General features: G+C 40.5%; 1 pseudogene across 1 annotated transcript; it reads right to left on the reverse strand.

Annotated features, from left to right (window-relative positions):
• Positions 1-532: 532 nt before the first annotated feature.
• On the reverse strand, positions 533-2,295 carry LOC123628611 (annotated as a pseudogene). Its single transcript, XR_006731704.1, has one exon. The product of XR_006731704.1 is annotated as an elongation factor 1-alpha 1-like (transcript).
• Positions 2,296-8,457: the final 6,162 nt, after the last annotated feature.

The following is an 8,457-nucleotide window of genomic DNA, read 5'->3' on the forward strand; positions in this document are numbered from 1 at the left end:
TTCTAAATGAGTTTATTGGAGTCCTTTCCTTTCTAGTTATTCTTGCTCTAGCAAGAGGGTGTCAACATTGTTTATCTTTTAAAAAAACCAACTTTTGGTTGTATTAATATTCTGTATAGTTCTTTTATTCTCAGTTTCATTTAGTTCTGATCTGATATTAGCTATTTCTTTTTTTCTGCTAGGTTTAGAATTAATTTGCTCTTTCTTTTCCAGTTCCTTGAGATGGTTTATTAGTTTGTTGATTTGTGAGCTTTCGGTCTTTTGGATGTGCACATTTAGTGCTATTATTTTTCCTTTCAAGAATGCTTTTGCTATATCCCACAGATTTTGATAACTTGTGTCCCCATTATCATTTAGTTCAAAGAATCTTTTGATTTCCATCTTGATCTCCTTCTTGACCAAGCAGTCATTCAGCAATAGATTGCTTAATTTCCATGACTTTGTAAAGTGGTGTTTCTGTTGGAAATGAACTCTAATTTTATACTACTGTGGTCTGAGAAGCTACATGGTATGATTTATATATATATATATATTTTTTTTCTCATTAAACTTTGTTTTAATGGGTCTCAAAATTCTGTGACAGATTTTTGGTCAAGTTGTTTCCATTAAAAAGTACTGATTTTAAAAACTAATAACTTAAAACTGCCACACAAAAAGAAACAAAAGTGGTCCACAAAACATTTTCTTTTCCTCCTGAAGGTTTTACGATGCATTGTTATTAACAACCAGTCTTTTACTATTAAACTTAAATGGCCAATTGAAACAAACAGTTCTGAAACTGTTCTTCCACCACTGTTTAAAAGTGGGGTGGCAGGTATTAGGGATAATATTCATTTAGCCTTCTGAGCTTTCTGGGCAGATTTGGTGACCTTGCCAGCTCCAGCAGCCTTCTTGTCCACCGCTTTGATGACACCCACAGCAACTGTCTGTCTCATATCACGAACAGCAAAACGACCCAGAGGAGGATAGTCTGAGAAGCTCTCGACACACATGGGCTTGCCAGGAACCATATCGACGATGGCAGCATCACCAGATTTCAAGAATTTAGGGCCATCCTCCAGCTTCTTTCCAGAGCGGCGGTCAATCTTTTCTTTCAGCTCAGCAAACTTGCAGGCAATATGAGCTGTGTGACAATCCAGTACAGGAGCATACCCAGCACTAATTTGGCCTGGATGGTTCAGGATAATCACCTGAGCAGTGAAGCCAGCAGCTTCCATTGGTGGGTCGTTTTTGCTGTCACCAGCAACGTCGCCATGACAACATCTTTGACAGACACATTCTTGACGTTGAAGCCCACGTTGTCCCCTGGAAGAGCTTCACTCAAAGCTTCATGGTGCATTTCCACAGACTTTACTTCAGTTGTAACATTGACTGGAGCAAAGGTGACCACCATGCCAGGTTTGAGAACACCAGTCTCCACTCGGCCCACAGGCACAGTACCAATACCGCCAATTTTGTAGACATCCTGGAGAGGCAGACACAAGGGCTTGTCAGTTGGACTAGTTGGTGGCAGGATGCAATCCAGAGCTTCAAGCAGTGTGGTTCCACTGGCATTGCCATCTTTACGGGTGACTTTCCATCCCTTGAACCAAGGCATGTTAGCACTTGGCTCCAACATGTTGTCACCATTCCAGCCAGAAATTGGCACAAATGCTACTGTGTCAGGGTTGTAGCCAATTTTCTTAATGTAAGTGCTGACTTCTTTAACAATTTCTTCGTATCTTTTCTGGCTGTAGGGCGGCTCAGTGGAATCCATTTTGTTAACACCAACAATTAGTTGTTTCACACCTAGTGTGTAAGCCAGAAGGGCATGCTCATGGGTCTGCCCATTCTTTGAGACACCAGCTTCAAATTCACCAACACCAGCAGCAACAATCAGGACAGCACAATCAGCCTGAGATGTGCCTGTAATCATGTTTTTGATAAAGTCTCTGTGTCCCAGGGCATCAATAATAGTCACATAGTATTTGCTGGTCTCAAATTTCCACAGGGAGATATCAATGGTGATACCACGCTCACGCTCAGCTTTCAGTTTATCCAAGACCCAGGCATACTTGAAGGAGCCCTTTCCCATTTCAGCGGCCTCCTTCTCAAATTTCTCGATAGTTCTTTTGTCGATCCCACCACATTTGTAGATCAGATGGCCAGTAGTGGTGGACTTGCCCGAATCTACGTGTCCGATGACGACGATGTTGATGTGAGTCTTTTCCTTTCCCATTTTGGCTTTTATGGGTGGTTTTCACGGCACCTGTGTTCTGGCGGCAAACCCGTTGCGAAAAAGATTTATATATTTTTTAATTTGTAGAGGTCTGATTTGTGGCCTAGGATATGATCAATTTTAGAGAAAGCACCATGAGCTGATGAGAAGAATGTATATTCAACTTTATTGGGGTGGAATGTTCTGTAGATGTTTGTTAGATCAATTTGTTATAGAGCTCTGTTTAAGTCCATTGATTCTTTGCTTATTTTCTGCTTGGAGGATCTGTCCAGTTCAGTCAGTGGGCTGTTGAAATCCCCAGCTACTATGGCATTACTGTTTATCATGCTATTTAAATCAAACAGGGTTTGGTTTATGTATCTGAACATTCCTGTATTGGGTGCATAAATATTATTAATTGTTCAGTCTTCTTGTTGGATTTTTCCTTTCACCATATAAAGTGACCATTGTGTCTTTCTTTACTTTTGCTATTTTAAAGTTTGTGTTATCTGAAATAAGGATAGCTACCCCCACTTTCTTTTGGCTTCCATTTGCTTAGAAGTTGGTTTTCCAACCCTTGACCTTGAAGGTGAAAGCATCTTTGTGGGTTAGATGCATTCCCTGGAGACAGCAGATACTTGGATTATAATTTTTTAACCACTCAGGCAGTCTATGTCTCTTCAGAGGACAATTCAATCCATTCACATTTATTGAGAGAATTGATATTTGGGGTAGATTTCTGTTCATATTGTGGGGTAAATTCTTATTTTGTTTTACCTCTTAAGCCATTGTGTAATCCAGGTTCTTGACTTTAACTCTTGAGTGATTTTACTTTGGTGAGTGTCTATTATGCTGTTCAGTGCATATAGCTGGTCTGAGTACTTCCTGCATGGCAGGTCTGGTCTTCACAAATTTTTTTTTTTTTTGAGACAGAGTCTCACTCTGTTGCCCAGGCTAGAGTGTTGTGACATCAGCCTAGCTCACAGCAACCTCAAACTCCTGGGCTCAAGCAATCCTCCTGCCTCAGCCTCCCAAGTAGCTGGGACTACAGGCATGTGCCACTATGCCCGGCTAACTTTTTCTATATATTTTTAGTTGTCCAGCTAATTTCTTTCTATTTTTAGCAGAGACGGGGTCTTGCTCTTGCTCAGGCTGGTCTCGAACTCCTGAGCTCAAACAATCCATCTGCCTCGGCCTCCCAGAGTGCTAGGATTACAGGCGTGAGCAACCACACCTGGCCCTGATCTTCACAAATTCTATCAGTTATTGCTTATCTGTGACAGTCCTTATTTCTCCCTCATGGATGAAACTTAGTTTTTATCAGTAAAGAATACTAGGTTGGGCATTATTCTGTTTTAGAAGATTGAGGATGGGTCCCCAGTCCCTTCTGGCTTATAGGGTTTCATTTGAGAAGTCTACAGTTAGTCTAATAGGTTTTCCTTTGTGGGTTATCTGCTGTTTTCATCTTACTGCTCGAAGGATTGCCTCTTTCGTGTTTACTTTGGCCAGCCTAATAATTATGTGACGTGGTGATTGCCTTTTCATGTTGAGTCTCCCAAGATTGTTGTGTGCTTCTTGTATCTGAATATCTAGATTTCTGGCTAGGCCAGGCATATTTTCCTCCAGTATTACAAGAAGTAGATTTTCTAGCCCTTCTATATTTTCTTCTTCTCTCTCAAGGATGTCTATAATTCTTATATTTGGTTTCTTTACATAATTTCACATTTCTTATATGTTTTGTTCTTGTCACTTGCTTCTGTGTTCTTTTTCTTCTATCTGATTTGTTTAGCATGTAGGCATTATCTTTAAATTCTGAGATTCTTTCCTCTGTGTGATCCATTCTATTCTTAAGGCTTTCCACTGTGTTTTGAAGTTCCTTGAATGCCTCTTTCATATCCAGGATTTCTCTTTGGTTCTTGTAATATTTCAATTTCTTTAGAGAATTTTTCATTCATTTCATATATTGTTCTCGTAGCTTCATTGTGTTGGGTTTCTATTTTCTCTTCAATTCCATTGAATTTTCTTACAGTCTATATTCAGAATTCTTCCTCCGTGATTTTAGTCATTTCATTTAGATTGGTATCTCTTGTTGGGTAGCTAATTATTTCTTTTGGGGGTGATTTTTCTCTCTGATCTTCCATGTTTCTTGTGTTCTTTCACTGGTTCTCTCTCATCAGGCTACTTGGTTGAGAAATGGGAATACTAGGATGGTTTATCCCCTTACATTCCAGTCCCCAAGGGATGTTCCTTGACAGTGGTGGAAAGAGGCCCACTCAACTTGTATTGCCTTAGAGGCATTTTATCAAGTTTGGTTATCCTTGACCTGTTGTCTTCACTTCTTGCCAATGGAGATTAGTGAGTTTACTCCCCTCCAGCTTAAGCTCCCAAGTGGTGGATTTCACTTGTGTGTATGACCCCACTGCCCTCTAATAGCTTGAGATGGAGGGCACTGTGTTAAGCTATGGGGTTACCTTCTCTGTCATTGGTTGTAGTTTGCATAGAGTTACCAAGGTAATCTGATGCCTCTGTGTTTGTCTCTGGTCACCTGGAGGGGAATACGTATGCCCCGATCTTTAGGATGGGTCTTGCCTCTCCTAAGGGTTACTTCTCCCTTGAAGTGTGGGTAAGGGCAAGACAGATTGCTGCTGATGACTGCAAACCTGTGTGTATGCTTCTATGGTTGCTTGATCTGTCGCTAGGGGGAGCCGCTAATATGTTTTGCTAGGTTCTTTCACCATGCTTGGGAGGTTGCTCCTGATGGGAGGGGTCAATTGGTGGAATTGCTAAGGTCTCTGGCCAGGCTTTTCCTTCCCTGTCCTCAGACCCCACTGTTGGCAGCTGCCAAGAGAGGGAAAGCAAGCCCTAGAGTTATGTTCTTATTAGATGACCTAAGTTGGTCCTGCAGACCCAATCAATGGGCTGTAAATTATTGTTCAGCACCAAGGCCCCGCAGATTCACACCAGCTGCAGAGAGCAGGCAGCCATACTCGCTTCCCCCATCCAAGAGCAGAGCCACGCCAGGTGTGAAAGTCACTGGGCTATGGGAGGGGTGTTGCCCGACTGCGGGGAGCCCCAGGATCTGGGGATCCCATAGATGGCAGCCTCCCACCACTGGGGAACTACCACTAGGGGGAAGCACTCAAGATTCACCCACCAATACAGGCCCGGCTAGTCAAATCTACAGATCGCCAAAGTCCCGCGAATTCATGCCAGTTGCACAGAACAAGCAGCTATACTCACTTCTCCCCACCTCCATGGGTGAAGCCCAACACACATGAAAGTCCCCGGGCTGGGGGAGGGGTATTGCCCAAAATCGTGGTGCATGCAGTGTCTGGGTTGGGGACCCCAAAAATGGTGGCCACCCACTTGCAAAGAGCTAGCGCTGGGGGCAACTGCTCAGGAGTTGGCAGATGCCAGTTCAGCAGGCTGAATCAACAGGATGCCTTCTGTGACTTGTGCATCACAGTCCCACAATCTCATGACTGTCTGGCAGAAGGTCTTGCTCTTTCTGCCGTGCCCTAAGATGGCCTAATCCTCGGTGGAAATCACATAGTGAAAGTAGACTGATTAAATACATGTCAATAACTCCTCATCTCCCATGCAAAAGGCAGTCTTGTTTCTTCCCCTCTTTTCTCTTTTATGAATTTGGAGAAATTTTTAATTGATTTTCTAAAGTATATAAATACTGAATGCTCAATTAGCAAATTTTAAAAATTCAAAAAAATAAAATTAAAATCACTTACATTTCTATCCCCTAGAGATAACCACTATTAATATTTAGGTGAATCTGGCCAGGTGTGGTGGCTCAGGCCTATAATCCTAGCACTCTGAGAGGCTGAGGTGGGAGGATTGCTTGAGGCCAGGAGTTTGAGACCAGCCTGTGCAACACAGTGAGACACCATTTCTACAAAAAATAAAAAATTAACCAGGCATGGTGGTGTGCACCTTTAGTCCTAGTTAAGTGGGAGGATCACTTGATCCCAGAAGTTTGAAGAATGATCATGCCACTGCATTCCAGCCTGAGTGACAGAGTGAGATCCTATCTCTAAAAAAATGTATTTTGGTGAATCCCTTTCTAGAATATTATGCAAGTAGTGTATGTGTGTGCATCTGCTTGTGTGTGTGTGTGTGTGTGTGTGTGTGTGAGAGAGAGAGAGAGAGAGAGAGAGAGAGAGAGAGAGAGAGAGAGACTAACCATGATATTTACAACCTGGGATCTTATTGTGCACATTTTACAGCTTGCTTTTTATCATTTGGCTATCATGTTGCAAACATGTTACCGATGTCAATAAATAATGGAGCTCTATGATTATCTTTAACAACTACATAATATTCCATTTAAAGAATGCATTATAATATATTAAATCTATCCTTCTTTTTTCTTGAAAAAAAGACAGAACCTAGAGAGTTCCCTCACCCTTTCCACCGTATGAGGACACAGTGAGAAGATGGCCACCTACAAACCAAGAAGTAAGCCCTCACCAGACACCAAATCTGTCAGTGCCTTGATCTTGGACTTCCCTCCAGAACTGTAAGAAATATATTTCTGTTGTTATAAGCTTTGTCTCATTTTATCATGATCTAAAGTAACCTTGTATTCAGTGAGATTTTTTCTGTCTGATAAGAAAAATTGCAATCACAATTGCAAAGAGGTGGAATCAACCCAAGTGCCCATCAATTCATGAGTAGATTAATAAAATGTGGTACATGTAGTACCATGGAGTACTACTCAGCCATAAAAAAGATGAATTAATGCCTTTTGCAACAATCTGGATGGAACTGGAGCCCATTCTCCTAAGTGAAGTATTGCAAGAATGGAAAAACAAACATCATATATACTCACTATTAAATTGGAACTAACCAATGAGCCCACAAGTTCACAGAGGGAAGTAAAACTCAGTGGAAAGCAACCGGGGATGGGGGGAGGACGGGAGAGAAATAAACCAACCTAATGGGTACTATGAACACTATTTGGGTGACAGGCACATCTATATTCAGGACTCAAGCATTACAAAAATGATCCATGCAATCTAAAATATTTGTACCCCCTTAATATTTTGAAATAAAAAAAGAGAAACAAAAATATTTTTTTAAAACTGTATGTATGAAAATTTTTTAACAAGAATGTCCTAAAGCAGTGACATTATTTACTTATTTGCAGTCTGAATATCCCACAGCAAATAGTTATTATATTGACAAGTTATCTTAGTTCTCAGTCTCCATCCAAGTTAGGTACTCAAGTAGCCTCAGACCAAACTATTCTCATTCTGCTGCTTCTCTATGAACCTCAGCTGTTCTTTTATTCATGACAATTTGTCCAGTGTTCAGAGATTTCCAGTTTCCAATGGAAGAGTCACCTCTCCCATGGAACATTAGATGTCTTTTTTTTTTTTTATAAACACTTCAAAAAAATTTTTTGGAGGTCTAGAATAGTGACATATAAATTTCTTTCTTGTAATCAATGGTGTGAGATTTTTAAAAATGATTCACAGTTTATTTCTTTAAGATATTGTCATTACAAAATGGCTACAATTAATAGTTGTTCATAGACTTCATGTGTGAGTGTGTGTGTGTGTGTGTATTTCTGGTTTATGTTGAAATGTTGCATTTTCAAACTTACTCACTGGAAAGAATATGTACAACTCCATAACATGACATTTTATAATTCACTACTTGGTTTGTTTGAAATATTAGTGGTGTCAATAAAAGGTGCCATGGGGCTATCACATGAGAAAGTGCACGTGCCTTTTAGGTTCTAACAGGGGTGAAATACATCATGTACACTTAAAAAAAAGAAAGAAAAGAAAATATCATGGTCTAGCTGTTAGGGCCAGGATAGCTTCTGAATATCAGGGGCTGCTCTTTTCTTTCTAGGTGGCCCTGCTGGCTGGATAATGGCAGATGAAGTAAAGTCACAAGACATTAATCTATGATATCCAGATTTTTACCATTGCCAAGATTTTGCTGGTTAAGATCAAAGGGCAGTCTACTGAATGTAGTCTGTAGTTGATTCAAAGGTAATCTCTCCTTCTCCTTCTATTGTAGGATGATTTGTTGTATCATATGACATGACAGTGGCTGTATAGTAACATTTAAGACTTTGGACAAGACATATCAGCCATCTGCAGCACAAATAATTATCAGAAACAAAATTATTAGCTTTTATAATAGATCTCTAAACCAAGGGCCTAAATTATAAAACCTAGGCAATAAACATTGTCATGATATCCATCTCTATTTTATAGAGCTAGGTGGCTTTT

This window comes from Lemur catta, chromosome X (genome assembly GCF_020740605.2).
Source record: "Lemur catta isolate mLemCat1 chromosome X, mLemCat1.pri, whole genome shotgun sequence".
Classification (NCBI taxonomy): domain Eukaryota; kingdom Metazoa; phylum Chordata; class Mammalia; order Primates; family Lemuridae; genus Lemur; species Lemur catta.